The sequence below is a fragment of the Cervus elaphus genome, chromosome 30 (genome assembly GCF_910594005.1).
Source record: "Cervus elaphus chromosome 30, mCerEla1.1, whole genome shotgun sequence".
NCBI classification, from domain to species: Eukaryota; Metazoa; Chordata; class Mammalia; order Artiodactyla; family Cervidae; genus Cervus; species Cervus elaphus.
This window is the reverse complement of record NC_057844.1, coordinates 65,273,794-65,301,065: the sequence shown is the minus strand read 5'-3', so window position 1 is coordinate 65,301,065 and position 27,272 is coordinate 65,273,794. Positions and strand designations below refer to the sequence as shown.

Here is a 27,272-nt window from a genome sequence, read left to right as displayed (position 1 = left end):
TCCAAGTTCCTAATACTTCTCATTCTACCCTAGTCAGACACTTGAATGAAGGAAGTTCTCTATTATTCATCAAATACCTCAAGCTGTTCCTGTCAAGTTTCTAAACTCATTTCCTACAGATATCCCAAAAAATAGAGCCAAAGAACTTCTCTGCCAGGTGTAAGCCCATCTGAATAAAGAACGCAGGAGCCAGACATTTTGAAAAAAAAAAAAAAAAAAAAAAACAAAGAGACTGAAAACCTGTACTTTTTCAATATCTACAGTTTGTTTACTTTGTACCAGCCGTTAGAACCTATTTCCAGCAATCTGATTATTCATGTTTACCTCATTCAGCCTCCCTCACTAACAAGGAATAAGTCCTTCCCCGGGGAAAAAAGCATACATTCATAAGGAAACCACAATTTCCTATGCTCTCTTTGGTTAGGTTAAGGGCATTTAGTTTTCAGAGTTAGCAAAATAATTTTTATAAAGCATATGCAATAAATAACTAGAGTTTAGAATTTAATTTAGAAATTAAATTAAATTAAATTAAATTTAATAACTTTAGAGTTTAGAATATAACAAAACAGTATATGCAAGATGTTCATTACCTGGATGGCAAATTTTGTAAAAATTGTAGTTTGTATCCTAAACGTTCTGCCATTTAAATTTTTTATTGTTAAAATTCAGAATATTTAAGTTAAATAAGAGATAAGTAGAAAGCCAAAATATTACTTTTCATTAAAACCCTGTACTTCTGTGTGTTTTATGAGCAAATGCCATGATTTGAAAGACTGAAGTGTGAATAAAACATACCCCAAGTGCTTGCTTTTCTTGATCAGTTTTAGTCTTCTTTCTTAGGCTTTCAGTAAAAGGGTCTGCGTAAAGAATCCACCTGCAATGTGGGAGACCTGGGTTTGATCCCTGGGTTGGGAAGATCCCTGGAGGAGGGAAAGGCTACTCACTCCAGTATTCTGGCCTAGAGAATTAGATGGACTGTATAGTCCATGGGGTCACAAAGTCAGACACAACTGAGCAAATTTCACTTTCACTATATGACTTGAAGAGGGCCCCAAGAAAAAAATAAATATGTTGGTTTCGAAAATAAAATTTCCAAAGAAATATTAGCAAAAAAGAAGTGGTTCTAAAGTAACTATCAAAACAAATCTCATGAATTTTGTAAAGATCAAAATACTTTCAAGAATTGGTATTTGTTGTTCAGTCGCTAAGTCACATCCAACTCAGCGATCCCATGGACTGAAGCAGACTGGGCTCCCCTGTCCTTTACTATCTCCCAGAGTTTTCTCAGACTCATGTGCATTGGCTCTGTGATGCCATCCAAACATCTCATCCTCTGTTGCCCCCTTCTCCTCTTGCCCTCAATCTTTCCCAGCATCAGGGTCTTTTCCAGTGAGTTGGCTCTTTGCATCAGGTAGCCAAAGTATTGGAGCTTTAGCATCAGTCCTTCTGATGGATGTGAAAGTGAAGGTCGTTCAGCCATGTCCAACTCTTTGTGACCCCATGGACGATATAGTCCATAGAAGTCTCCAGGCCAGAATACTGGAGTGGGTAGCCTTTACCTTCTCCAGGGGATCTTCCCCACCCAGGGATTGAACCCAGGTCTCCTGCATTGCAGGCAGATTCTTTACCAGCTGAGCCACAAGGCAAGCCCAAGAATCATGGAGAATAGTCAGGCTTGGTTTCCTTTAGAATTGACTGGTTTGATTTCCTTCTGTCCAAGGGACTCTCAAGAGTCTTCTCCAGCACCACAATTTGACAGCATCAATTCTTCATTGCTCAGCCTTCTTTATGGTCCAACTCTCACATCCATATATGACTACTGGAAAAATCACAACTTTGACTATATGGACCTTTGTTGGTGAAGTGATGGTATGCACTAAATAAAAAGTTTGATTAATATTGAAACTTAAAGTAATTTTGTAGGCTTCATGGAGAACAGCCTTATAACTTAGAAGTCATATAAACAAAAAGTTATTCTTCACTCATCCTTAATCACCAGTCAGTATGTTTCACTTAAGATACAAAATTGAGGAAAAATTTCCTGATGAAAGAAAAGCTAAATATTAGAATTTTAAAATATGAAAAATGGATAGGCCAGATGAATTCTCCAAACCAACATTTAAAGTCTTAAATTCTTGATTTTAAAGATAACCAAGCAATTTAGATATTAAGCCATAACTTATATTAAAAGATTTACATTTTAAACCATAAAAATTCATAGGTAAATATTTTTACAGTGACTTCTTTGTATCCTTAGATGCAAAGGAGAAAGAAATGTCAATGAATTTTTCATTTCCTCTAAGAGTATACAGTACATCATGGGGAAAAATTGTTATAAAAATAGTGAATAATATGAGACAGTGCTAGGGGAGTGCAGAATAAAGGATTATTAACATATGTGAAGGTCAGGAAACGCTTCATGGAGGGAAATTTGAGTGAGGAAAAGGCCCAAGGAAAGGGGGACAAGCATACAAAAAGCAAATAAAACACTGCCTTATAAAAAGAGAGGTGAGATAGAAATATAGACAAATGTTGAGGTGAAAACATCTGATATCAAAGGAGCTCTTATCAGGTCATTTCAATTTTTGCAGGAAAATATGAAATTAGTTTACTGGTGGAGAATAACATTAGTAAAGGTGAGTTTATGGGCTGTAAACAGTAAAACATAGTGGCTAAGGGTTTGGGCTTTGGTGTCAAGCAGTATCCTGATTCTGTAACTCATTGTTTATGTAACCCTGGGTGTAACCCTGTGTACTTCACTTTTTAAAAATTCAAGTACAGCTAACTTCAAATATTATGTTAGTTTCAGGTGTACAAAAGAGTGATTTGTTATTTTTTTATACACTGTACAACATGGAAAGACTCCCCACTCCCATGCTCTGGTGAAGAATTCCATAGACTGTATAGTTCATGGGGTTGCAAAGAGTTGGACACAACTTTCACTTTCACACCATACAAAGTTAATAATTAAATAATTATAATAATTAAATAATTATAATAATTAAATAATAATAATAATTTAAATAATTAAAGTTAATAATAAAATACTTACAATATGCCTTGTGACCTATTTGTAGTTTGTAACTCAACCCCCTTCATCTATTTCACCCTTCCCCCAGCCCCTTTTCTCTTTGAAAACTACTAGTTGTGAGTCTATTTCTCTTTTATTTGTTCATTTTTAAGATTCTACATATAAGTGAAAACACATAGCATTTGTCTTCCTCTGTTTTACTTATTTGGCTAAGCGTAATATGCTCCAGGTCCATCCATGTTGTCGCAATTGGCAAAATTTTATTCTTTTTTATGACAAAGTATCTCACTTTTATTATCTGTGAAATGATATTATATTATCTGTGAAACTTGGTGAATACCAATAATTGCTAGCTGATGTTACCATTATTGTTAGAAATTCTGGTAATAGTTTGGAAAAGGCTCTTCAAAGTTTATAATCAAAATAAATTAGTAATTATTGAAGAATTGTGAAGAAACTAGTTAGATTTTCAGTTGTGTTTGGGTTGTGTGATTTCATATTTACTTAGTCTATTACATTATATATATTTGTTCTCTTACAGTATTTTTTTCTATTTTCTGTTATACTTACTTATATGCGAGTTCTGTTTTACCTGGGAGCTGTAAGATCCCAGAAGACAATGACTCACAGTACTAACTGATTTGCAAATTTTCAGAGCATGTGGGATAGCACCTTACAAATAGTAGATGTTTATAGCTTTAGTTGAATGAATAAATGAATAAATAAAAAATAGTTGTTAAAGTACGAAGTTTGTGTGGAATCTTTAAGCAGAGTTTAAAGGACTAATTCTTTGGACATTACCACTGTGAGGGAAGTAGGAGGAGGGGAAAGAGCCCACCAAGAAGGGAAATTAAAGAGATGGGAGGAGATCGTTTTCTGTCCAAGTTCATTAACGTTGCACTTGTACCAGACTTTATATTTCAACACTCTGAAGATAGCAACAAATAGTTCTTTAAGAGTAACTCAAATGTATATCTATTATTTTTATTGGACGAATGAAAAATGATCAGCACTGTGAAATCAGCATGGACTTTGAATGCATATAGAACAAAGTAAAGAATTTACCTTGAATTGATTTTCCTAGTCTTGTAAATTTGAACCCTCCTTGCTGTTCCCGAAAAATTTTAAAGGCCATAAAGTGGTAGTTAATACTTTTGAAGAAAAATTAATGTCTTCTACTTATCTAATATAGATAGAAAGATTTAATGTGTTAGAAATTCATCCAAAAGCTAGGAAGAGATGTTTTTTAAAGGCTTCTTGGCCTTGCAGTCAAAATTCTCTTTTAGTTCTATGGGGAATTTGTATTAGTTGTGTTTGTGAGAAAATAAGACTTAAAATATGTCCTTACTGATTTTACCACATGTAAAATGTACTAATGAAAGGCTTTAACAATCAAAAAATTATGTGCCCCAAACAAAACATTAAAAACATTTTGCTTTATGTTTTAGAAAATATACATCATATTTATATTACTTGTACATTTGCTGTTACATGATAACATTTGAATATGTGTAGGTGTGGTAAGCAAGGTGGATCAGAATAATTAAAGATAAATATGATAATTTAGAATAGTCCTTTCTTTCCTCCCTCCCTCCCTCCCTCCCTCCTTTCCTATATTTTTTTCTTACTTTCTTCCTTTCTTTCAATTAAAGCCATTCAGGGGTAGCTTCTTTCTCCTTTTATGAGATGTCATCAGAAGCTCTCAATCTGAAGGCTAGAATCCTTCTTGTATGTTCATACTATATACATAAACCTACTCCTGCATACATAAACCTATTCACAGCTAACTAGACCAGGGATGGCAACTCACTGACAAAATATTGGAGGAGAAGCTGGGCAGAGCCAATTAAGTTCACTCTCCTGGATCGGAGACATATAGAGACTAAGTCAACCATCTGTGGAAACTGGACTTGTAAATTCACATATTTCAGGGATTTCGGTACTTGGTGAAGTCAGGCCAGAAATTAGAGAAGAAGAACGACTGGGCTTCCCTGGCAGCCCAGTGGGTAAAGAATCCTTCTGCAATGCAGAAGACCCTGGTTGGATTCCTCGGTTGGGAAGATCCCCTGGAGAAGGGATGGGATATCCACTCCAGTATTCCTGGACTTCCCCGGTGGCTCAGATGGTAATGAATCTGCCATGCAGGAGACTTGGCTTGGATCCCTGGGCTGGGGCCATCCTCTAGAGGAGGGCATGGCAACTGCTTCAGTATTCTTTCCTGGAAAATCCCCATGGACGGAGGAGCCTGGCGGGTGGCAGTTCATGGGGTCACAAAGAGTCAGACAGGACTGAGCAAGAAAGCACACAGGCTCACAAAGACTGACAGCCTTCCGCTTCCTGTTTCTCTCAGGAGACCTGGAAGCACTTCCTGCCCTTGAGCTTTGCAAGATACCCTGAACCTTTCAACACATTCTCTTTCTGCTCAAGCTAGTTGCACAGAGTTTCTGGTTTTTGAAATCAAACCATTCCTAAGTTATAGAACTATAAATTTAAGTGAAAAGCAACCGGAAGAAAGAAAGCCAGTACTACACAGAACAGCTGCAAAAGATTTAGTGGTCCTTACTGATGACACAGGTCAAGTTCAATGTAGCTAAATCTTCTTTCCCAAACTAGTAGCTTTCCTGCCAGAGAACCAGTGAATCTCTAAATCTTAATGTTAGTTTTAGTCTTTTCTCTATTCCTCCTGTTCAGTCAATAAGCTTTATTATTTTAATTTATAGTTGGTGAAACTAAAGGCCAAGGGAGGGAAGTCATATAGCTCACAGCCGTGGGTCTAGTTTCCAGCAGATGCAGGGTTAGATGGCTTAGGTCCAGGACCTGCCTTATAGCCCTTCCTATCACCTCTTTATTTCTATGTCTACAATCCTATAGCAGAATAAAACAAAATGAAAAATTCTGTATAACAGACACATTGAGAAAATCTGTCCTTAAATTGAAGCGATTTGGATATACTTCAGGGTTCAGTCTTTGGCCTTTTCTGTAAACATGCATTAACTACTTGACCTGATCCAGTGATACTGGCTTTAAATATCTTCTATATGCTCATGACTCTCAAATTATATTTCTAGCTCTCATCTTTCACTTGGACTCTAGAGTTTTATTTCCCACTGTTTATTTGACATTTCCCCCTGGATGTTTAATGGTTATCTCAAACTTGACAGGTAAACAGCCAAACCTAAAAAGAGTTTAGTTTCTCTCCCTTAAACTATTCTTTCCTGATGTTCCCATTTCTGAAATATGGCCCCTCCATTCATCAGCTATTCAGACCCTAAACCTGGGAATTACCTTGACTTTCACATTCCACATTCAGACTATAGGCACAGGAGGTCAGCTCTGCCTTCAAAGTATCCTCCGAACCTGACTACTTTCCCCTACTTGGTCACTTCCACTGCAGTCCAAGCCACTGCCTCTGGCTTCTACTGCCCTTGTATAGTCTATGAGCAAGACTTGGACAAAATATGTTTTTATACTCACGAATATGATGCCTGTGACTTTGCTCCTTACAGTATCCCAGTGGTTTCCAATCACATGTGGAAAACAATCCCAAAGTCTACAAGGCCTTCATAATGAAGCTCTGATTACTTCTCTGCCCTGATTTCTTGTCCCAAATCATCTCCTCTGATTCTTTGCCCATCCACATGAGCCTCTTTGCTCTTCCTCTAACATAACATTTTCCTTTCTTTGGGCTTTTGTACTGGGGGATTCTTCTGCCTGAATGGCTCTTCTCTGTGTTTAAATGTCCCATCTCTAGGTAGCCTTTCTTTGATCTCCTTTCCTAACATAGTAGTTCTATGCCCTTCACCTTGATCTCCTTACACTGGCATCTCTTTCATAGAAGTTAATCCTGTGTGGCATTAAATGATATATTTTTCATTCATTATTGTTAATCTCTCCTATCAGAATTAAGCTCCAAACAAGAGACAATATTTATTTTGTTCACTGAAGCATCTCCAGAATCTAGAACCATATCTGTCATCTCATTGGTACTAAAGAAATACGTATTGAATGTATCTAACCTTTCTAATATAAATAATTGTTTTTCTTCTTAAACATTTTTTTCAAAATGTGACTTCAGATTTGGGAACATGGCTAAGACTTTTTAAAACAGGATGTTTGACATATTTAAAATGTATAATTTATAAAATTTGTTTATGAAAAGATGTTTAAGGTATACAGGTTGTACATGTTTAAGTGTATAAATGACTATTTAAGGTGTATGACTTGAGTAATTTTGACATATGTATATGCCTATGAAACAGCCAAAACTGAAACTATCCTTCATCCTCAAATTTTTCCTCAAACTCCTTTGTAATACCTCTTTCCCCTCTTGCTCATACACGTTACTCCATCACCAGGTAACCATTTATCTCTTCCAGTCACTGCAGGTTCATTTACATTTTCTAGAATTTTATATAAATGGAACCATACAGTATGTGCACTTTTAATTGTTTTTTTCTCACTTTTTATTTTGTTTATTTATTTATTTCTTTTTATTTTATTTTGCTAATTTGGATTTTCTCTCTCTCTTCTTCTTGGTGAGTCTGACCAGGGGTTTATCAATTTTGTTTATACTTTGAAAGAACCAGCTCTTGGGCTGTTTTTCTGTTGTTGTTCAGTCAGTTTAATATGCTTTTTCTGTTAATTCTAACTTTCTGGTTTTAACTCCATTTCTTTTTTTTTTCCTCCTATTTCTCTCATAATGTCTATTTTCCAGGAGTGTTTGCTGGTGTAGTTGTTGTTTAGTCGCCAAGTAGTCTAAGACTCTTTGCTACCCCCATGAACTGCAGCATATTGGGATTCCTTGTCCTTCACTATCTCCTGGAGTTTGCTCAAATTCATATCCATTGAGTTGATGATGCCATCCAACCATCTCATCATCTGTTGCTCGTTTCTCCTCCTGCCCTCAATTGTTCCTAACATCGGGGTCTTTTCCAATGAGTCAGTTCTTCACATCAGGTGGCCAAAGTATTGGAGCTTTAACTTCAGCATCAGTCCTTCCAAAGAATATTCAGGACTGATTCCTTTAGGATTGACTGGTTGGATCTCCTTGCAGTCCAAGGGACTCTCAAGAGTCTTCTCCAACACCACAGTTCAAAAGCATCAATTCATCGGCACTCAGCTACCATAGCTTTGACTATACGGACCTTTGTCGGCAAAGTGATGTCTCTGCTTTTTAATACACTATCTAGATTTGTCATAGCTTTTCTTCCAAGGAGCAAGTGTCTTTTAATTTCATGGCTGCTGTCACCATCTGCAGTGATTTGGGAGGCCAAGAAAATAAAATCTGCCGCTGTTTCTATTGTTTCCCCATCTATTTGCCATGAGGTGATAGGACCAGATGCCATGACCTTATTTTTTTGAATGTTGAGTTTTAAGGCAGCTTTTTCACTCATGACACCTTCATGATCCTTACCTCATCAAGAAGCTCTTTAATTCATCTTCTGTTTTTGCCATTAGGGTGGTATGATCTGCGAATCTGAGGTTGTTGATATTTCTTCTGGCAACCTTGATTCCAGCTTGTGTTTCATCCAGCCTGGTATTTCATATGATGTACACTGCGTATAGTTAAATAAGTACACAGTATGACAGTATAGAGCCTTGACATACTCCTTTCTCAATTTGGAACCAGCTCATTGTTCCATGTCTGGCTCTAACTGTTGCTTCTTGATCTGCATACAAGTTTCTCAGGAGGCAGGTAAGGCGGTCTGGTATTCTCATCCCTTAAGAAATTTCCAGTTTGTTATGATCCACACAAAGGCTTTAGCATAGTCAGTGAAGCAGAAGTAGATATTTTTCTGCAATTTTCTTGCTTTTACTATGATCCAATGGATGTTGGCAATTTGATCTCTTGTTCTTCTGCCTTTTATAAGTCCAGCTTTTATATCTGGAATTTCTCAGTTCTTGTATTGCTGAAGCCCAGCTTGAAGGATTTTGAACATTACCTTGCTAGCATGTGAAAAGAGCACAACTTTATGGCAGTTTGAACATTCTTTGGCATTGCCTTTCTTTGGAATTGGAATGAAAACTGACCTTTTCCAGTTCTGTGGCCATTGCTGAATTTTCCAAATTTGCTGGCAAGTTGAGTGCGCCACTTTCACAGCTTCATCTTTTAGGATTTGAAATAGCTCAGCTGGAATTCCATCACCTTCATTAGCTTTGTTTGTAGTAATGCTTCCTAAGGCCTACTTGACTTCACACTCCAGGATGTCCGATCCTAGGTGAGTGACCACATCATTGTGGTTCTTCAGGTCATTTAAACCTTTTTTGTGAAGTTCTGTATATCCTTGCCACCTCTTCTTAATCTCTTCTGCTTCGATTAGATCCCTGCCATTTCTATCCTTTATTGAGCCCATCTTTACACGAAATGTTCCCTTGGTGTCTCTAATTTTCTTGAAGTGATCTCTAGTCTTTCCCATTCTGTTGTCACTTTTTATATTGCTTTTTTATCTCTTGTATGTATTTCCTCTCTAATCTTTATTATTTCCTTCCTTCTGGATGTATATTTTCAGTTCTTTTTGGTGTGGAATGAGAGGAGTGGAAAGTTTTGTCATATGGCATGGATTAAACTTTATATAAAAGTTAAAGCATTTTTTCCAATGTGGTTGTACTATTTATATTTCCACTAGCTGTTCCACATTCTCACCAACATTTGAGATTGTGAGTCCCTTTAGTTTTGGACTTTTTAATAAGTATGTATTGAAATGTAGTGGTTTTAACTTATATTTTTCTAATGACCATTGGTGTTGAGTGTTTTTCATGTGCTCATTTAGTATCCTTGTATCTTTTAGTGAAGTATCCTTTCAGATTTTTAATTTATTTTTTGATTTATTTAGCTAAATGTGCTGGGCCTTAGTTGCAGCATGCAGGATCTTTAGTTGAGGTATGTGGAATCTTTAGTTGCAGCCTGCAAACTGTTAGTTGTGGCATGTGGGATCGAGTTCCCTGACCAGGGATTGAACCTGGGCCCCTGCTTAGGGAGTGTGGAGTCTTAGCTATTGGACCACCAGCAAAGCCCCTTCTTTCAAATTTTTGTCCATTTTCAAAATTAACGTATTTTGTTTTTTACCGAGATTTGAGATTTATTTACATATTATAAATGAAAGTGGTTTGTCAGTAATTTGCAGTTTTTTTCCCCAGTATGTGGCTTGAGTTTTTAATTCACTTAATATTATCTTTCAAAGACCAAAAGTCCTTAATTGTGAAAAAGTGTTTTCCCTTTTATGGATTGTGCTTTTGTTGACTTATCCAAGAAGTCTTTGCCTAATCCAAGTTGGAAGGATCTTGTTCTGCTGGCTTTATAGATTTAGGTCTGTAATAAGTATTGAGTTAATTTCTGCACATATGTTAAGGCATAAATTAAAGTTTGTATATACATCCAATTGTTTCAGGAATATTGTTAAAAATACTTTCTTTCTTCACCAAATTACCTATCATTGCAAAAAAAAAAAAAAAAAATCAGTTGACTGTGTGTGTCAACACACACGCACATATTCTGTGCTTTCTGCTCGTTTCCTTTTATCTCTCTATGTTGATACCAATACCACACAATCAGTCACTGTTATTTTCTGCTAGGTCTTTAAGTCAGGTACTATAAGTACACCAACTTTACTCTTTCAAATTCTTCTACATCTTTGGCTTTTCTCTGTTAATTTTAGAATCTGCTTGTTAATTTCTACAAAGCCTGCAGGGATTTTTATGGATGTCATTGAATGTACAGATCAATTGAGGAAGAAGTAACTGCTTAATAATACTGTATTTCACAGTCCATGAACCCATGAACATACCATGTCACTTCGTCTAAGCCTTCTTTATTTTCTCTGAGCAATGTTTTGCAGTTTTCAATGTATAAAACCTCCACACTTTTGACAGTTTTGAATATTTTGATAAAGAATATTGTTTATGTTACTCCAAAGAAAGTTTTGACTAAAAATTTTATTGTTTCATCTTTGCATCTTCCATATATCCCCAACACGCCCTTGTCATTTTGTTAATTTATTATGTGCTGTCATGGTAAAGAATTCCTAAAAACAATTCTAATCCAAATATTTACATAAAAGCACTTAGGAATTATGAAGAATGAGGGGGGGGAAATAAGTCACAGAAATGTTAAATAAAAGATAGTCATTGTCACCTGAAGAAATTTTAAGGAACCCTGAGATTTAACATTATTGGAATTTTCAATTAAGTACAGTTCTGATTTTATTTAAAATATATTTACTTTGAATTGTGCCTGTCATTTTAACTATAATCAGTACTCAAAAAAGACTGCACAATTATTTTTACTCATATTCATGGCCTTATTAAAAATGGTTCACCAGTTTCCTTGGTGAATTCCAATCTTATTTAAACAAAAATGGAACAAGAAGATTTTCTCTGACACTTGCCAGGGTGCCTTGGGGTTCTGACCAGCTATCATTACAGAGCACCAACTCAGAGCAATAAAACCAGGGATCTATGAAAGGATTTTTTAAGACACTATATTTTCCTGTAATAAACTTGGAAACACTAGTATTTAAAATAGGAGTCTTTTAACTTTATTATCATTTTCCCCAAAAGATAAAAATACTAATTCACAATTAGTTCATTACATTTTGGATTTTTTTTAGCACTTACTAGCAAAATCAGGAAAGAATTATCTGGAGGGGTCTGAGATGATGAAACTTGGGCAAATTAGGAACTATTCTAAATTTGAATTTATAAAACAAGTATTACATACAAATCTTAATTTCCTTTTAATGTTGTTCATGGCTGCTATATATTAATAGAAGGACAATGGATTTTTGTGTGTTGATCTTGTACTCTGCAATTTTGCTAAATTTATTTATTAGCTCTGGCATTCTTGTGGATTCTTTGGGATTTTCTGTGCATAGAATCATAACATCTGCAAGAGAGATAGTTTTTATTTCTCCCTTTTCAATTTGGATGCCTTTATCACTTTTTCTTATATAATTGCCTTAGCTGGATCTGCCAGTAATGTTCAACAATAGTAGTGAAGGCAGACATAGCTGTTTTGTTACTGATCTTAGAGGAAGGCTTTTATAACATTGAGTGTGATATTGTGTTATTCATCATGCCCCTTTTCATATTGAGGAAGTTACCTTTGATTCTATTTTTGCATGGTTTTATCATAAAAAATATGTTAAATTTCATCAAATGCCTTTGCTACATCAGTTAAGATTATCATGTAGATTTTTTTCCTTCATTCTATGGTGTATACATTGAGTCAATTGTATTTTGTACACTAATAGTGGATAATCTAAAAAAAAAGTTTAAAAATACCACTTAAAATAGCATCAGAAAGAACAAAATACTTACAAATAAACCTAAACCAAAGGAAATGAAAGATTTGTACACTGAAAAGTACAAAACACTTCCGAAAGAAATTCAGAAGACAAAACAAATGGAAAGATACCTTCTACTTATGATTCAGTCCAGCTCGGTCATGACCGACTCTTTGTGACCCCATGGACTGCAGCACACCAGGCTTCCCTGTCCATCACCAACTCCGGGAGCTTGCTCAAACTCATGTCCATCGAGTTGGTGATGCCATCCAACCATTTCATCCTCTGTTGTCCCCTTCTCCCCCTGCCTTCAATCTTTCCTAGCATTAGTGTCTTTTCAGATGAGTCAGTTCTTTGCATCAGGTGGGCAAATTATTGGAGTTTCAGCTTGAGCATCAGTCCTTCCAATGAATATTCAGGACTGATTTCCTTTAGGATGGACAGGTTGGATCTCTTTGCAGTTCAAGGGACTTTCAAGAGTCTTCTCCAGCACCACGGTTCCAAAGCATCAATTCTTCGGCACTCAGCCTTCTTTATGGTTCAGCTCTTACATCCATACATGACTACTGGAAAAACTGTAGCTTTGACTAGACAGACCTTTGTCAGCAAAGTGATATCTCTGCTTTATAATATGCTGTCTACCTTGTCATAGCTTTTCTTCCAAGGAGCAAACGTCTTTTAATTTCATGGTTGCAGTCACCATCTGCAGTGATTTTGGAGCCCAGGAAAATAAAGTCTGTCTCTGTTTCCATTGTTTCCCCATCTATTTGCCATGAAGTGATGGAGCTTTTTTAAGTTGCCATGATCTTAGTTTTCTGAATGTTGAGCCTTAAGCCAGCTTTTTCACTCTCCTCTTTCACTTTCATCAAAAGTCTCTTTAGTTTCTCTTTGCTTTTTGCCATAAAGGTGGTGTCATCTGCATATCTGAGGTTATTGATATTTCTCCCAGCAATCTTGATTCTAGTTTGTGCTTAATCCAGCTTGGCATTTCACATGATGTACTCTGTGTTTGTTAAATAAGTAGGGTGACAACACACAGTGTTGTCCTATTACTTTCTCAACTTAGAACAGGACATGGAACAATGGACTGGTTCCAACTGTTGCTTCTTGACCAGCATAGAGATTTGCTGTTACGATTGGAAGATTTAATATTGTCAAGATGTCAATACTACTCAAAGTGACCCATAGATTCACTGCAATTCCTATCAGTTTTCTGAGAGCCTTTTATTTATTTATTTATTTATTTATTGAACAACTGAAAAAGCCTATTCTCAAAATCATTTGGAATTGCAAAGGGTTCTAAATAATAATAATTAAAAAAAAACTGAAAAAGAAGAACACATTTGGAAAGCTCGTACTTCCTCCTTTCAAAACACTACAAAGCTACAGTAATCAAAACAGTGTGATATTGGCATATTTTAGGATATACAAACCAGTGGACTAGAGTTGCAAGCCTAGGAAAGAAAAATCCTCACATATATGATCAGTTTATTTTCAGCAAGAACACCAGCTCCTTTCAGTGGGGGAAAGAATAGTCTCTTCAACAGATAGTGCTGGGAAAACTGGATTTCCACATACAAAAAACTTACGTTGGACCCCTCCCTCACATATAACAAAAAGTTAACTCAAATGGATCAGTGCCATAAATATAAAATCTAAAACTAAAAAACTCTTAGAAGAAAGCTTAGGGGCCTTCCCTGGTTGTTCAGTGGCTAAGAGTTAGCTTGCCAATCAGGAGACATGGGTTTGATCTCTGGTCTGGGAAGATCCCACATGCCCGTGTGGCAACTAAGCCTGCGTGCCACAACTACTGAGCTTGCACTCTAGACCCTGGGAGCTGCAACCAGCGAGCCAGTGTGCTGCGGCTCCTGAAGTGCGCGTGACCTAGAACCCGTGCTCCAGACAAGAGAAGCCACCACAATGCTGCTGCTGCTGCTAAGTCACTTCAGTCGTGTCCGACTCTGTGCGACCTCATAGACGGCAGCCCACCAGGCTCCCCGGTCCCTGGGATTCTCCAGGCAAGAACACTGGAGTGGGCTGCCATTTCCATCTCCTATGCATGAAAGTGAAAAGTGAAGTCGCTCAGTCGTGTCTGACGCTTAGCGACCCCATGGACTGCAGCCTACCAGGCTCCTCTGTCGGTGGGATTTTCCAGGCAAGAGGACTGGAGTGGGCTGCCATTGCCTTCTCCGCCAGCACAATGAGAAGCCTACAAACCACAACTACCAAACAGAATATGCTTTGTAGCACAAAGCCTACAGAGCACAACCTGCTCACTATGACCAGAGAAAAGCCTGTGCTCCAAGGAAGACCCAGCGCAGCCAAAAAATAAAAATAAATTTAAAAAATGAAAAGAAAGCTTAGGAGAAAATCTTCATGACCTTGAATTTGGCAAAGGATTCCTAAATATGATGTCAAGAGAACAGGTTAATAACAGCAAAATAGATAAATTGGAATTAAATTTTTTTTTATTCCTTAAAGAACATTACCAAGAAGGTAAAGAGACAACCTACAGATTGGAATAAAATACTGAAAATCATATATCTGCTAAGGTTTTAATACCAAGAATATATAAAGAATACCTACAACTCAACAACAACAAAACAATCAAATTTCAAGTGAGCAAAGGATTTAAACAGATAAAATTCTCAAAGAAGATATACCAATGGTCAGAAAACACATTGAAATAATTAGTTTCTATTATTTATGGTGGCATTATTCACAAGAGCCAAAAACTGGAAATAATCCAAGTGTCCATTAACAAATGAATGGATACTTGAACTATGTAGGTATAGCCCTAAGAAGGAATGAAGTTTTGATATATGCTGCAACATGGATGAACCTGGAAAACATTACTCAGTGAAATAAGATACAAAATGGCAAATAGTATATGATTCCTCTTATATGAAATATCTAGAATAGGCAAATTTATAGAGATCAAAAGTAGATTAGAGGTTACCAGGGGGTAGAGAGAGTGGAAGATCAGTAATTATTGCTAAGTAAATGGTTTGGGGCATTGCCCCAAATGTGTTTGGGGCAATTAAGAATGTTCTGAAATAGTCATTTTTAAAATAGTAATTGTGGTACAACATTGTGAATTAATGCCGTTGAACTGTATACCCTAAAATGTCTAAAGTGTAAAATGTATGTTTTACCACAATTAAAAAAAAATCATTTTTCAGGTAGCCCATCTTTTGATTAGTTAATCACTTAGAATTAAGGTTTTCTTATGCTAAGGTGATTTATTTACATAGATCACCCTTTGTGAAATTATGCTTTCCCTAGAGATGTGAGACTAATTTTTGTCTAATAACTTACTATATAAAGATCTTTATGGTTAATAACAGCTACTTACCAGGAATGATTAACAAAGGCACAACTTTGATTACTTTTAGAATTCACTGTTTTAAAAGTATAGGGGTTTTTAATTTATATAAATGAGAGTTTATTTGAGGATTTACTGTTAAGCCAGAATAGGGACATTCACAATGTGATCTAATTGTAAATGAGGTCTCATAAAAAGCAATATTCTCTTCCTTAAGCAAATGTTATACAATATTTTTTCAATATGTGAACACAGTATCTAGAGAAAATGAGTTAATTCATCTTATTGGTACTATACTAACTACATATATTTTAAATATGTAATATGAGAGATTTCATATTCCAGCACTGTGTTTTTGCTAACTGGTTAGTTTAGTTTATTTATATTTCAGCACAAACATTAATTTTACTTTATAACAAAGATCATTTTAAATGAAACTTTTATGTGATATGACTTGAGGTTGAGACTAAGTCACTCACTAGAAATCCGCACTGGAGCCCACATTATCATGATCCGTCCATCCAACAATATAATAACTGAGTGGACACTTTTTCCAAAGAAGATACACAGATGGCCTAGGGACACATGAAAAGGTACTCAACACCACTAATTATCAGGGAAATGCAAATCAAACCCACAATAACACATCACCTTACACTTGTTAGCATGGGTATCATCAAAAAGACGAGAAACAAAAAAATGTTGTTGAGGATGTGGAGAAAAGAGAGTCCTTGGTGACAGTGTAAATGGTATACCTACTATGGAAAACAGTATGGAGATTCCACAAAATACTACAAATAGCAATGCCACTTTGGGGTATATGTCCAAAAAAATGAAAAGGGAAGCCCCAAGAGCTATCTGTACTTCCATTTTCATTGCAGAATCATTCACAATAGCCAAGATGTAGAACCAACACAATTGTCCATTGATAGATGAATGGATAAATAAGATGTATATATACACATACACACACAAAATGGATATTATTCTCCCATGGGAAAGAAGGAAATCCTACCACTTGTGATGACAGGGATGGATTTTGAGGGCATTATGCTAAGTGAAATATGCCAGACAAATAATGCATGATATCACTTATACGTGGAGTTTAAAAAAGTTTTTTTCAGAACAGAGAGAAGGAAAGTGGTTGCCTGGAGCTTGGAGGTGTGGGAAATAGAAGGAGGTTGGTAAAGGGTATAAACTTTGAGCTATAAGGTCTGAGGATCTAATGTAAAACATGGTGACTATAGTTGATAACACTATTGTGAAACTGAAGTTTACTGAGAAGGTAGAGCTTAAATCTCCTTGCCAGATATATATATATATGTGTGTGTGTATATACATATATATATACACACACACATACACATGTATATGTGTGTGTGTCAGGTGATGAATGTGTTAATTAATTAAATTGGAGGAAACCTTTCACAATATATACATCTATCAAGTCAAAACTATGTACATTTTAAATATCTTACAATTTATTTATCCATTTTACCTTAATAAAGCTGAAAAATAGGGAAAGTGCAATTGACGTTTTCTTAAGCATAGTATTCTTTGTTGTAACTTGAGTACATTGTATGTTCCTAAATTAATTAAAAGAATATATCAATCTGTTTATGAAGCAGTTGGGCAATTTAGTGAGTGTGTGCATGAGCGTTTATGTGTGTTTAATTTTCTGAAGGAGAAAAGCAGTTCTTTTTCAAAGCACTAAAAAATGCAAGCAAGTAAACTTAGATCTAAACAATTGGGATATGTGTAATAAAACCTGTGCAGCATATTTCTAGAAATGTTTTATTCATTTTTTAAATGATTATATATGTTTTGGGAGAATAGTATATGCATTGTTACAAATGTTAGCTGACTTCTTCCTGTAACCTTGAACTGGTGCTGATGCATGCATATACCTAGTCAGCCCATTGCAATCCCTACATAAACATTTTAACGATTAATAATTTTGATTTGCTGTTGATATGGTATATATATTCATGTGTACGACTGCTTTCACATTTAAAATAAATCACCCATTTAAAATAAATTAGGTAAAATCAGTATCTGGCATATTCATTCTGGAAAAAGCCAAATCAGTTATCCAGTGTTACGTATTAAAGTTCCTAAAGATAAATCAATGTACTTACAAACAGACACTTAAAAAAAATCCTGTCGTCATTCCAGTTTTACAATAAAGGAAATAATTTTTAGTGTTTGCAACTTCTCTCATGGTTTTCCTTGGGATGAAAGCCCAAAGATCAAAAATGTTCCCTAACACCAAGTTACTCTATAAACAACGCTCTCAGTCACCCTCTTGCCACTTCTTTTTGCCAGAAGAAACAAATGCCAGTCGCTTTCCAGCCGCCAACACTGAATTTTGAAAAGGAGGCAAAATGCTACAAGGCCAACAAATGCCAGAAGGATAACGCAAGGAATCTCACCTCAAACAGAGCACATAGTCAAGCAGTGGCCATGGGAGACCTGACTCTATCTCAGTTTTGATAATCTCCCTTAGGTTTCAAGCGTAACTAAAAAATAATTCATTCTTTTCCATACACTGACCTTAGCAATGAGTGATATAGATGACTTATCTACCAAAATGGATATGTTGAGTTTTAACCCTTTTCCTCCTTTTACTTATTTGTCTTTACTCTAGTAGCTTCTCTGTGAACTTCCCTGGTGGCACAGACGGTAAAGTGTCTGTCTACAATGCAGGAGACCCGGGTTCGATCCCTGGGTCGGGAAAGGCAATGGCACCCCACTCTAGTACTCTTGCCTGGAAAATCCCATGGATGGAGGAGCCTGGTAGGCTGCAGTCCATGGGGTCGTGAAGAGTCGGACATGACTGAGCGACTTCTCTCTCTTCTCGTGTCCCAAACTGCTGAAATCTGTTTTTGTGTGTGGGGATTATCAGTAACCAGCTCTCCTTTACCACACACAGTTATACAACCATGATATTAGCAATAAATATACAAATATAACAATAAAAATCTTTTTACTATGCTTGCTAAATTTCAGATATTGTGCTAAGGACTTTACATATATGATCCCTTTTACTTTTCACAACAACTCTAGGAAGTATTAGAATCTCTGTTGAGCAGATGAACAGCTAAAAAATGAAAAAAAAAAAAAAAGTTGCCTCGTAATTTACAAGTGGAAGAGCTTTTCCTCAAACCTATACGTATCTAATGTTGAAGGCTGCTTTTACTATTATGTTCCACTGTGTCCTAATAAAATAAATAGCATTTTTTGTCACTTGAGGGCTCTAAGAAAGGTCTATTTTAGCACTAAATATTAGAGGACAAGAATATTTGTGTTTTACTTTAAGTAGTTTGAAGCATGCTTCATATGAGTGATCTGGATTTTGTTGTATACAAACCACATGCTTATTACTGCAAAGAAATCCTAGTGGGTGGAGAAAAATCCTGGGCCCCCAAAGTTGATTTCTTCTCAGTTACAAGAATCTTGAGTTCTCACCACCTGTCCATACCACCACTTCGTTTCCTCTAAAGATCCAACTAGGGCCTTCTCATTCAGAAAAGTCTTTGCATTGCCTTCCACTGGTTTAGAATATACAATTCTAGGTTAAAATGGATTACATTTTTGGGTGAAAATATGAATGTGGTATCTATGTGTTAAGCGAACCATTATTAAGAGACACAATGAATTAGCTTGTGCTATGTAATACCTATCATCCACTTACTAATTTCAGACAGATATTAGCCCTTTTAATGCAAAATTGGATTCTGTGGTCTTTTCAGATCAAAGTAAATGGACATAATCAAAAGGTTGAAGGATAAAATCTACAAAGAAAAGTTTAAAAGGTAGGCTTATATAAAATTTGAGAAGACAAAGCTGTTAAGGCAAAAGCCTAGCTTATAAATCATTTTAAGAACAGAACAAGAGATTTATATAGAAATACTACAATAAGAATGTAGATATTACACAAAAGAAAAAACTTTCTCAATTGTAAAGGGAATTGGGCTCTGAAGTGTCTAAAATGGAGATTAAAAAAAATAAGATGTTACAGGATCACTCTGTTGACTAGTTTAATTGTTTAAGACAAAGAACTAGGCCACATCACTTGAGGTTGCTGTGCTTAGGCTTTGAGATCTGATTATTCATAATCATAGAAAGGCCATATTAGTCAGTGGCACATTATTGATACAGTGTTCAGGTCGGCATTATTTCTATAAAACATTTAACTACTCTTTAAAATAAATTTGACATACTTTCCTGAGTACCACTTCTATGCTGGCTCTAACGCAGAATATTTCTTATTTGCTTAATAAATATTAACCTATTTGAAAAAAGTGGTTAAAAAAAAAAACTTCTAGCCAAGTTAAACAAAGAAATGACAGCATTTCCTTTTCCATTTTCCAAAAGTACTTAACATTTTGGGGAATGTGTTCAAAATCTAGAATATTCCAGCCCACATTCCAGGAAATTCTTTGGCAGTGTATAAATTATAAGACTCAGACACCAAACACCTCAGTAAAAATGCTTTGTCCTGCTCATCGTGTAGACATGTGAATGTTTTTGAACTGCATTCATTTTGTCAGATCCCAAATACTTTGAAATGGTCATAAGTAATATTTAACCAAGGCAAGTGTGTTGAAAGGCTTTACTTTAGAAGTGGTTTCAATGATGAGAGAGAGATTTTATAGATAGAACATTTAGGTATATAAATTTATGTACATTCATTTATATACACATATAATTTTAATCATAATTTTGGTAGATGTTCCTTTACAAAAAAGGGATTTCTCCTCTTGTTTTGTCACATCTGAAAGTCAGGAGTAATTAGAAATACTTTCTAAGTTTTGAAATGACCTTACATTCTTGCTATAACCTCTCACACATAACAGTATGGAAATTGTCATCATTTAAGAGAACTATAAATGGATAAAAGAATACCAAAAATATTATGTTAGAGTTGGAAAATTTGACATTTCTTCACCCTCCTCTTAAAAAAAAAAAAAAAACCCTTAAACTAGGGTATTTTTCAGAATTAATGTCAACGTTAAATTCTTGTTTGGCTCTTAACTAGTTTTCTATCATTGAAAGTCAGTAAATTGCTTAGGACTCTTTATCTTCAAATTGAGGGAAATGGGCATTGGAGGACCCTTTTCCACTTATATCTGTATCATTCTTTGCCTCTGTTTCTTTTCTAAACTATCTCTTGTATTTTCCCCCAAAAAGGGAGTAACACCCACTAAAAGTTTAGTTATTCCAGTTATACAGGGTTTATTAGTTAGTGGAATTTCACACTTGGAAAGATTTAGACATGCTTCTATCAAAAACATGTGATAATGACAAAGCTTTCACATTCTACAAACTGCTGTTACATGTCTTATCTCACAAAGAGACATCCCACAGACAGTGTCATTAGGGTTAGACTTAAGCAAATGACTGAAAGAGGGGCTGACCTTTGGTTATTAAATGACTTTCATAACTTCAGGAAGTGAGAAGAGGCCACAGATTGTGTATCAGAGAAGTCATGGCAGTGTGCCCGTCTTGGTTCTGAGAAGAAAGTTTATTGATGTAAATCTCATAGTGAATACCAGTGATTGAAATGCCAGTGGTTATACATAGCTTTTACTTCTGACAAAAAGGATATTTTTGTCAGAAGTGTGGAAGCTTTGAACATGCTATAAACAGAATACTTGGATCAAAGTAAATGGTTTTGTAATTTTTCCCTTGTGTACAAGGGAAAAAGAGAGAGTGGTTATTTAGTTTTGGATAGATTTGAAGAACCAGAGGTGCTATCATGTCCTTGGAACTGGAATTGATAGTAAGGTAAGAACCAGACAACATCTCCAGGTAAGACAGGTTTGAAACTCTAGCAACATGATATAAAGTGATGGAAGCTTAAACCAGAGCTGATATTCTGTCATTTGTATTTCTCTTTTTCTTCTCTTCCCTGATGGCACACATTATTTGAATGCATACTTATCTACAGTTAAATGGCAAAGAAAAGGGGAAAATTGACACGTATTTAGAAAATGTAGGTGGAGAGTGTTGGGATGGTTTATTTCATTGAAATGACTCCATGGTTGTATCAGTGCTAACAAATAAACGCTAACATTTTATAGGACCCAACAAGATGCATCAAACAATTTTATAATGGAAATCCACTGAAAGGACCCCTCTGAAACTTGGTACCCATTACTACCTCTCACCTCTCATTTCTTACCTGATTTTGCTTACATTTCATCTTAAATACCTTGTGCCTTTAAATTCATTTCCCAGACATTTCTGATCCCCTCCTCAACTTCCACTCCAAATCTTTAAATATCATGTGCACCATTCCTTGCTATCTTTTCAGAAAAACTTGAGATTAATTTATCTGATCAGGTATCATGTGTTAATATGGTCATGGAATAAAGAACAATATCTAGCTCATATAAACATTAAGTCATTTTGAAAGAATGAATATACAGAGCAGTCTGCCATTGTAACATAGAAACATTTTATATTAATATGTGTTCCCTTGGACATAGTAGCTTAATCTGAGATTTTTTTTTTTCATTTATTTTTATTAGTTGGAGGCTAATTACTTCACAATATTGTAGTGGGTTTGTCATACATTGACATGAATCAGCCATGGAGTTACATGTATTCCCCATCCCGATCCCCCCTCCCATATATATATATATACACCATGGAATATTAATCTGAGATCTTTAAGTGGATGCGAGAAAGATTTTCTGGACAGGACAGGAGAGATTTTAAAGTATGTGAAATCAGTGTGAGGTCAGCCACTTTTCCACTTATGTGTATGTCAAGATGTTTATACACCCTCATTTACTCTAGGAAGGGGGAAGTAAGCTACAAGAGGGAATTTTGTTTCACTGAAAGAAAAGTGGAAGTCTTGCCAAGTGTTTCAACAGATTGCTAAGGAAAGCAGAATTGGAATCTTTTCTGAAGATCTTTTTAATTGACCTATTTCTAATGATTTTTATGCAACCTTTCTTGGAGACAAAGCAAAAAAAGAGGTGAGGGATCAAGGATATTACATATTTGCGGACTGGAGTTCATGTAGAACAGTTAATACAAATCATAAAAAATTTTTATCTTATATTGGAGTATAGTTGATTAACAATGTTATATTAGTTTCAGGTGTATGGCAAAGTGATTCCATTATACATACACATGCATCTATTCTTTTCGCAAGTTCTTTCCCCATTTAGGTTATTGCAGAATACTGAGCAGAGTTCTAACGCTATACAGAAGGTTCTCGTTGGTTATCTATTTCAAATAGAGCCATGTATTCGTCTCAATCTCAATCTCCCAATCTACTCCCCCCCTCAACCTCTACCACATGATAACTAGAGTTTGTTCTCTGAGTATGTTTTTGCTTTGTAAATAAGTTCATTTGTACCTTTTTCTTGTGATTTGGCATATAAGTGATGTCATACAATATTTGTCTTTCTCTGTATGACATCAGTTAGTATGATAATGTCCAGGTCTATCCATGTTGCTGCAAATGACATTATTTAATTCTTTTTAATGGCTGAGTAATATTTCATTGTATATGTGTACCACATCTTTTGTTTCCATTTTTCTGTCAGTGGACATTAAGACTGCTTCTATGTTTTGGCTATTGTTAATAGTGCTGCAATGAATATTGGGTGCATGTAGACTTTCAGAGCATGTTTTTCTCCAGATATTTGCCCAGCAGTGGGGTTACTGGATCATATGTTAGCTCTATTTTCAGTTTTATTGAACCTCCATACTGTTCTCCATAGTGGCTGTACCAATTTACACTCCTAACAACAGTGTAAGAAGGTCTCCTTTTCTCCACACCCTCTCCAGCATTTATTGTTTGTGGATTTTTTGATGATGGCCATTCTGACCAATCTGAGGTGACATCTCATTGTAGTTTTGATTTGAATTTCTCTAATATAGAGATAATAAGTATATTTTCATGTGCCTCTTGGCCATCTGTATATCTTCCTTGGAGAAATGTCTATTTAGGCCTTCTGCCCATTTTTTAATTGGGTTGCCTTTTTTATATGAGCTGTTTGTAAATTTCAGAGGTTAATTCCTTGTCAGTCACATTGTTTGCAAATATTTTCTTCCAATTTGTGGGTTATCTTTTCCTTTTGTTTACAGTTTCCTTTGCTGTAAAAAAAAAAGAAAAAGCTTTTGAGTTTAATTAGGTCCCATTTGTTCATTTTTATTTCCATTACTCTAGGAGACAGATCCAAAAAAATATTGCTACAATTTATGTCAGAGAGTGTTCTACATTATTTTTCTGTACGAGTTTTATAGTATCTGGCCTTACAATTAGGTATTTAATCCATTTTGAACTTATTTTTCTATATGGTATCAAAGAATAATGTAATTTCAGTTTTTTACATGTAGCTATCCAGTTTTCTCAGCACTATGTATGTAAGAGACTCTTTTCTCCATTGTATAGTCTTTTTTTTCCATTTATTTTTATTAGTTGGAGACTAATTACTTAACAATATTGTAGTGGTTTTTGCCATACATTGACATGAATCAGCCATGGATTTACATGTGCTCCCCATCCTGATCCCCCCTCCTGCCTCCCTCCCCATCCGATCCCTCTGGGTCTTCCCAGTGCACCAGCCCTGAGCACTTGTCTCATGCATCCAACCTGGGCTGGTGATCTGTTTCACCCTTGATAGTATACTTGTTTCAGTGCTGTTCTCTCAGAACATCCCACCCTCGCCTTCTCCCAGAGTCTAAAAGTCTGTTCTGTACATCGGTGTCTCTTTTTCTGCTTTGCATATAGGGTTATCATTACCATCTTTTTAAATTCCACATATATGCGTTAGTATACTGTATTGGTCTTTATCTTTCTGGCTTACTTCACTCTGTATAATGGAGAAAAGGGAACCCTCTTACACTGTTGGTGGGAATGCAAACTAGTAGAGGCACTATGGAGAACAGTGTGGGGATTCCTTAAAAAACTGGAAATAGAACTGCCATATGACCCAGCAATCCCACTCCTCGGCATTCACACCGAGGAAACCAGATCTGAAAGAGACACCTGTACGCCAGTGTTCATCGCAGCACTATTTATAATAGCCAGGACATGGAAGCAACCGAGATGCCCATCAGCAGACGAATGGATGAGGAAGCTGTGGTACATATACACTATGGAATATTACTCAGCCATTGAAAAGAATTCATTGTATAGTCTTAATTGACCATAGGTGCATGGAGTTTTTTCTGGGAGTTCTATACTGTTGCATTGATCTACATTTATGTTTTTGTGCCAGTACCATACTTTTTGATGACTGTAGCTTTGTAGTATAATATGAAGTCAAGGAGTGTGATTCCTACAGCTTAATTTTTCTTTCATAAGATTGCTTTGGCTATTTGGGCTTTTTGTATTTCCATACAAATTTTAAAATAGTTTGTTCTAGTTCTTTGAAAAATTCCAGTGGTAGCTTGATTGGAATTGCATTGAATCTGTAGACTGCCTTGGGTGTTATAGTAATTTGCGCAGGTTTATTCCTAGGTATTGTATTCTTTCTGATGTGATGGGAAATGGGATTGTTTCTTTAATTTCTCTCTCTGAACTTTCATTGTTGTTGTTGTTCAGTCGTTCAGTTGCGTCCAACTTTTTGTCACCCCGTGGACTGCAGCATACCAGACTTTCCTATCATTCACAGTCTTCTGTAGTTTGCGCAAACTTATGTCCATTGAGTCAGTGATACCATCCAACCATCTCATCCTCTGTTGTCTCCTCCTCCTCCTGCCTTGTCTTTCCCAGCATAAGGGTCTTTTCCAATGAATGGGCTCTTTGCATCAGGTGGCCAAAGTATTGGAGCCTCAGCATCAGTCCTTCCAATGAATATTCAGGGTTGGTTTCCTTTAAGATTGACTGATTTGATCTTCTAGCTGTCCACAGGACTCTCAAGAGTTCTTCTCCAGCAACACAGTTCGAAGGTATCAGTTCTTTGGTGTTCAGCCTATTTTATTGTCCAGCTCTCAAATCCTTACATGACTATTGGAAAAACCATAGCTTTGTGTATACGGACCATTGTTGGCAAAGTAATGTCTCTGCTTTTTCATACACTGTCTAGGTTTGTCATAACTTTTCTTCCAAGGAGCAAGTGTCTTTTAGTTTCATGGCTGCAGTCACCACCTGCAGTGATTTTGGAGCCCCCAAAAATAGTCTGTCAATGTTTCCATTGTTTCACCATCTATTTGCCATGAAATGATGGGATGAGATGCCATGATATTAGTTTTCTGAATGTTGAATTTTAAGCCAACTTTCACTCTCCTCTTTCACTTTCATAAAGAGGCTCTTTAATTCCTCTTTGCTTTCTGCCATAAGGGTGATGTCATCTGCATATTAGAAGTAATTGATGTTTTTCCTCACAATCTTGATTCCAGTTGTTAGTGTATAGGAATGCAAAAATCTTGCATCTATATTCCTCAGTGATATTGGCATGCAATTTTTTGATTTGTGCTATCATGGTCTGTTTTTTCAGTATCAGGGTGAAGGTGGTCTTGCAGAATGAGTTTAGGAATGTTCCTTCTGCAATTTTTTGGGAACAGTTTCAGAAAAGTAGGTGTTAACACTTCTCTAAATGTTTGATAGAATTTGCCTGTGAAGCCATCTTGTCCTGGACTTTTGTTTGTTAGGAGTTTTTGAAAATCACAGGTTCAACTTCAATACTTGTGACTGGTCTCTTCATATTTTCTATTTTTTCCTAGTTCAGTCTTGGGAGACTGTATCTTTCTAATAATTTGTCCATTTCTTCCAGGTTGTCCATTTTATTGGCATTTAATTGCCTGTAGTCGTCTCTTATGATCCTTCATATTTCTTTTGTGTGTTGTAACGTCTCCTTTTCATTTCTAATTTTATTAATTTAGCCAGACCCATTCACAAAAAGGAAAAGATGCAATATATATCATTTTGTTTACCTTTTCAAAGAATTCACTTTTAGTTTCATTGGTCTTTTCTCTTGTTTTCTTCGTTTCTATTTCATTTATTTCTACTCTGATCTTTATGATTTCTTTCCTTCTACTGACTTTGGATTTTGTTTGTTCTTCTTTCTCTAGTTACTATAGGTGTAAAGTTAGGTTATTTATTTGAGATTTTTCTTGTTTCCTGAGGTAAGACTGTATTATTATAAACTGTCCTCTCAGAGCTTCTTTTGATAAATCCCATAGGTTTTGGATCATTGTTTCTTCATTTGCTTCTAAGTATTTTTTGATTTCCTCTTTAATTTCTTCAGTGATCCATTAGTTATTTAGCAGCATATTGTTTCGGAGAAGGCAATGGCAACCTACTCCAGTACTCTTGCCTGGAAAATCCCATGGATGGAGAAGCCTGGTGGGCTGCAGTCCATGGGGTCGCTAAGAGTCGGACACAACTGAGCGACTTCACTTTCACTTTTCACTTTCATGCATTGGAGAAGGAAATGGCAACCCACTCCAGTGTTCTTGCCTGGAGAATCCCAGGGACGGCGGAGCCTGGTGGGTCTATGGGGTCACACAGAGTCGGACACGACTGAATCAACTTAGCAGTAGCATGCATATTGTTTATCTTCCATGTGTTTGTGTTTTTTAGATTTTTTTCTTGTAGTTTTCCAATTTCATAGTATTGTGGTCAGAAAAGATGCTTGATATAATTTCAGTTTTCTTAAATTTACTG

The 27,272-nt window shown here is 35.9% G+C and overlaps 1 protein-coding gene and 1 long non-coding RNA gene across 2 annotated transcripts in view; one reads left to right on the top strand and one right to left on the bottom strand.

Moving 5' to 3' along the window:
* GPC5 (glypican 5) overlaps positions 1-27,272 on the bottom strand; it is a 1,490,288-nt gene that overhangs the window by 52,603 nt on the left and 1,410,413 nt on the right. The gene's annotated exons all lie outside the window — the stretch shown is intronic.
* LOC122686746 lies at positions 148-26,342 on the top strand. Its single transcript, XR_006338882.1, has 3 exons — positions 148-159; positions 3,781-3,785; positions 26,104-26,342. It is a non-coding gene; the product is annotated as an uncharacterized LOC122686746 (long non-coding RNA).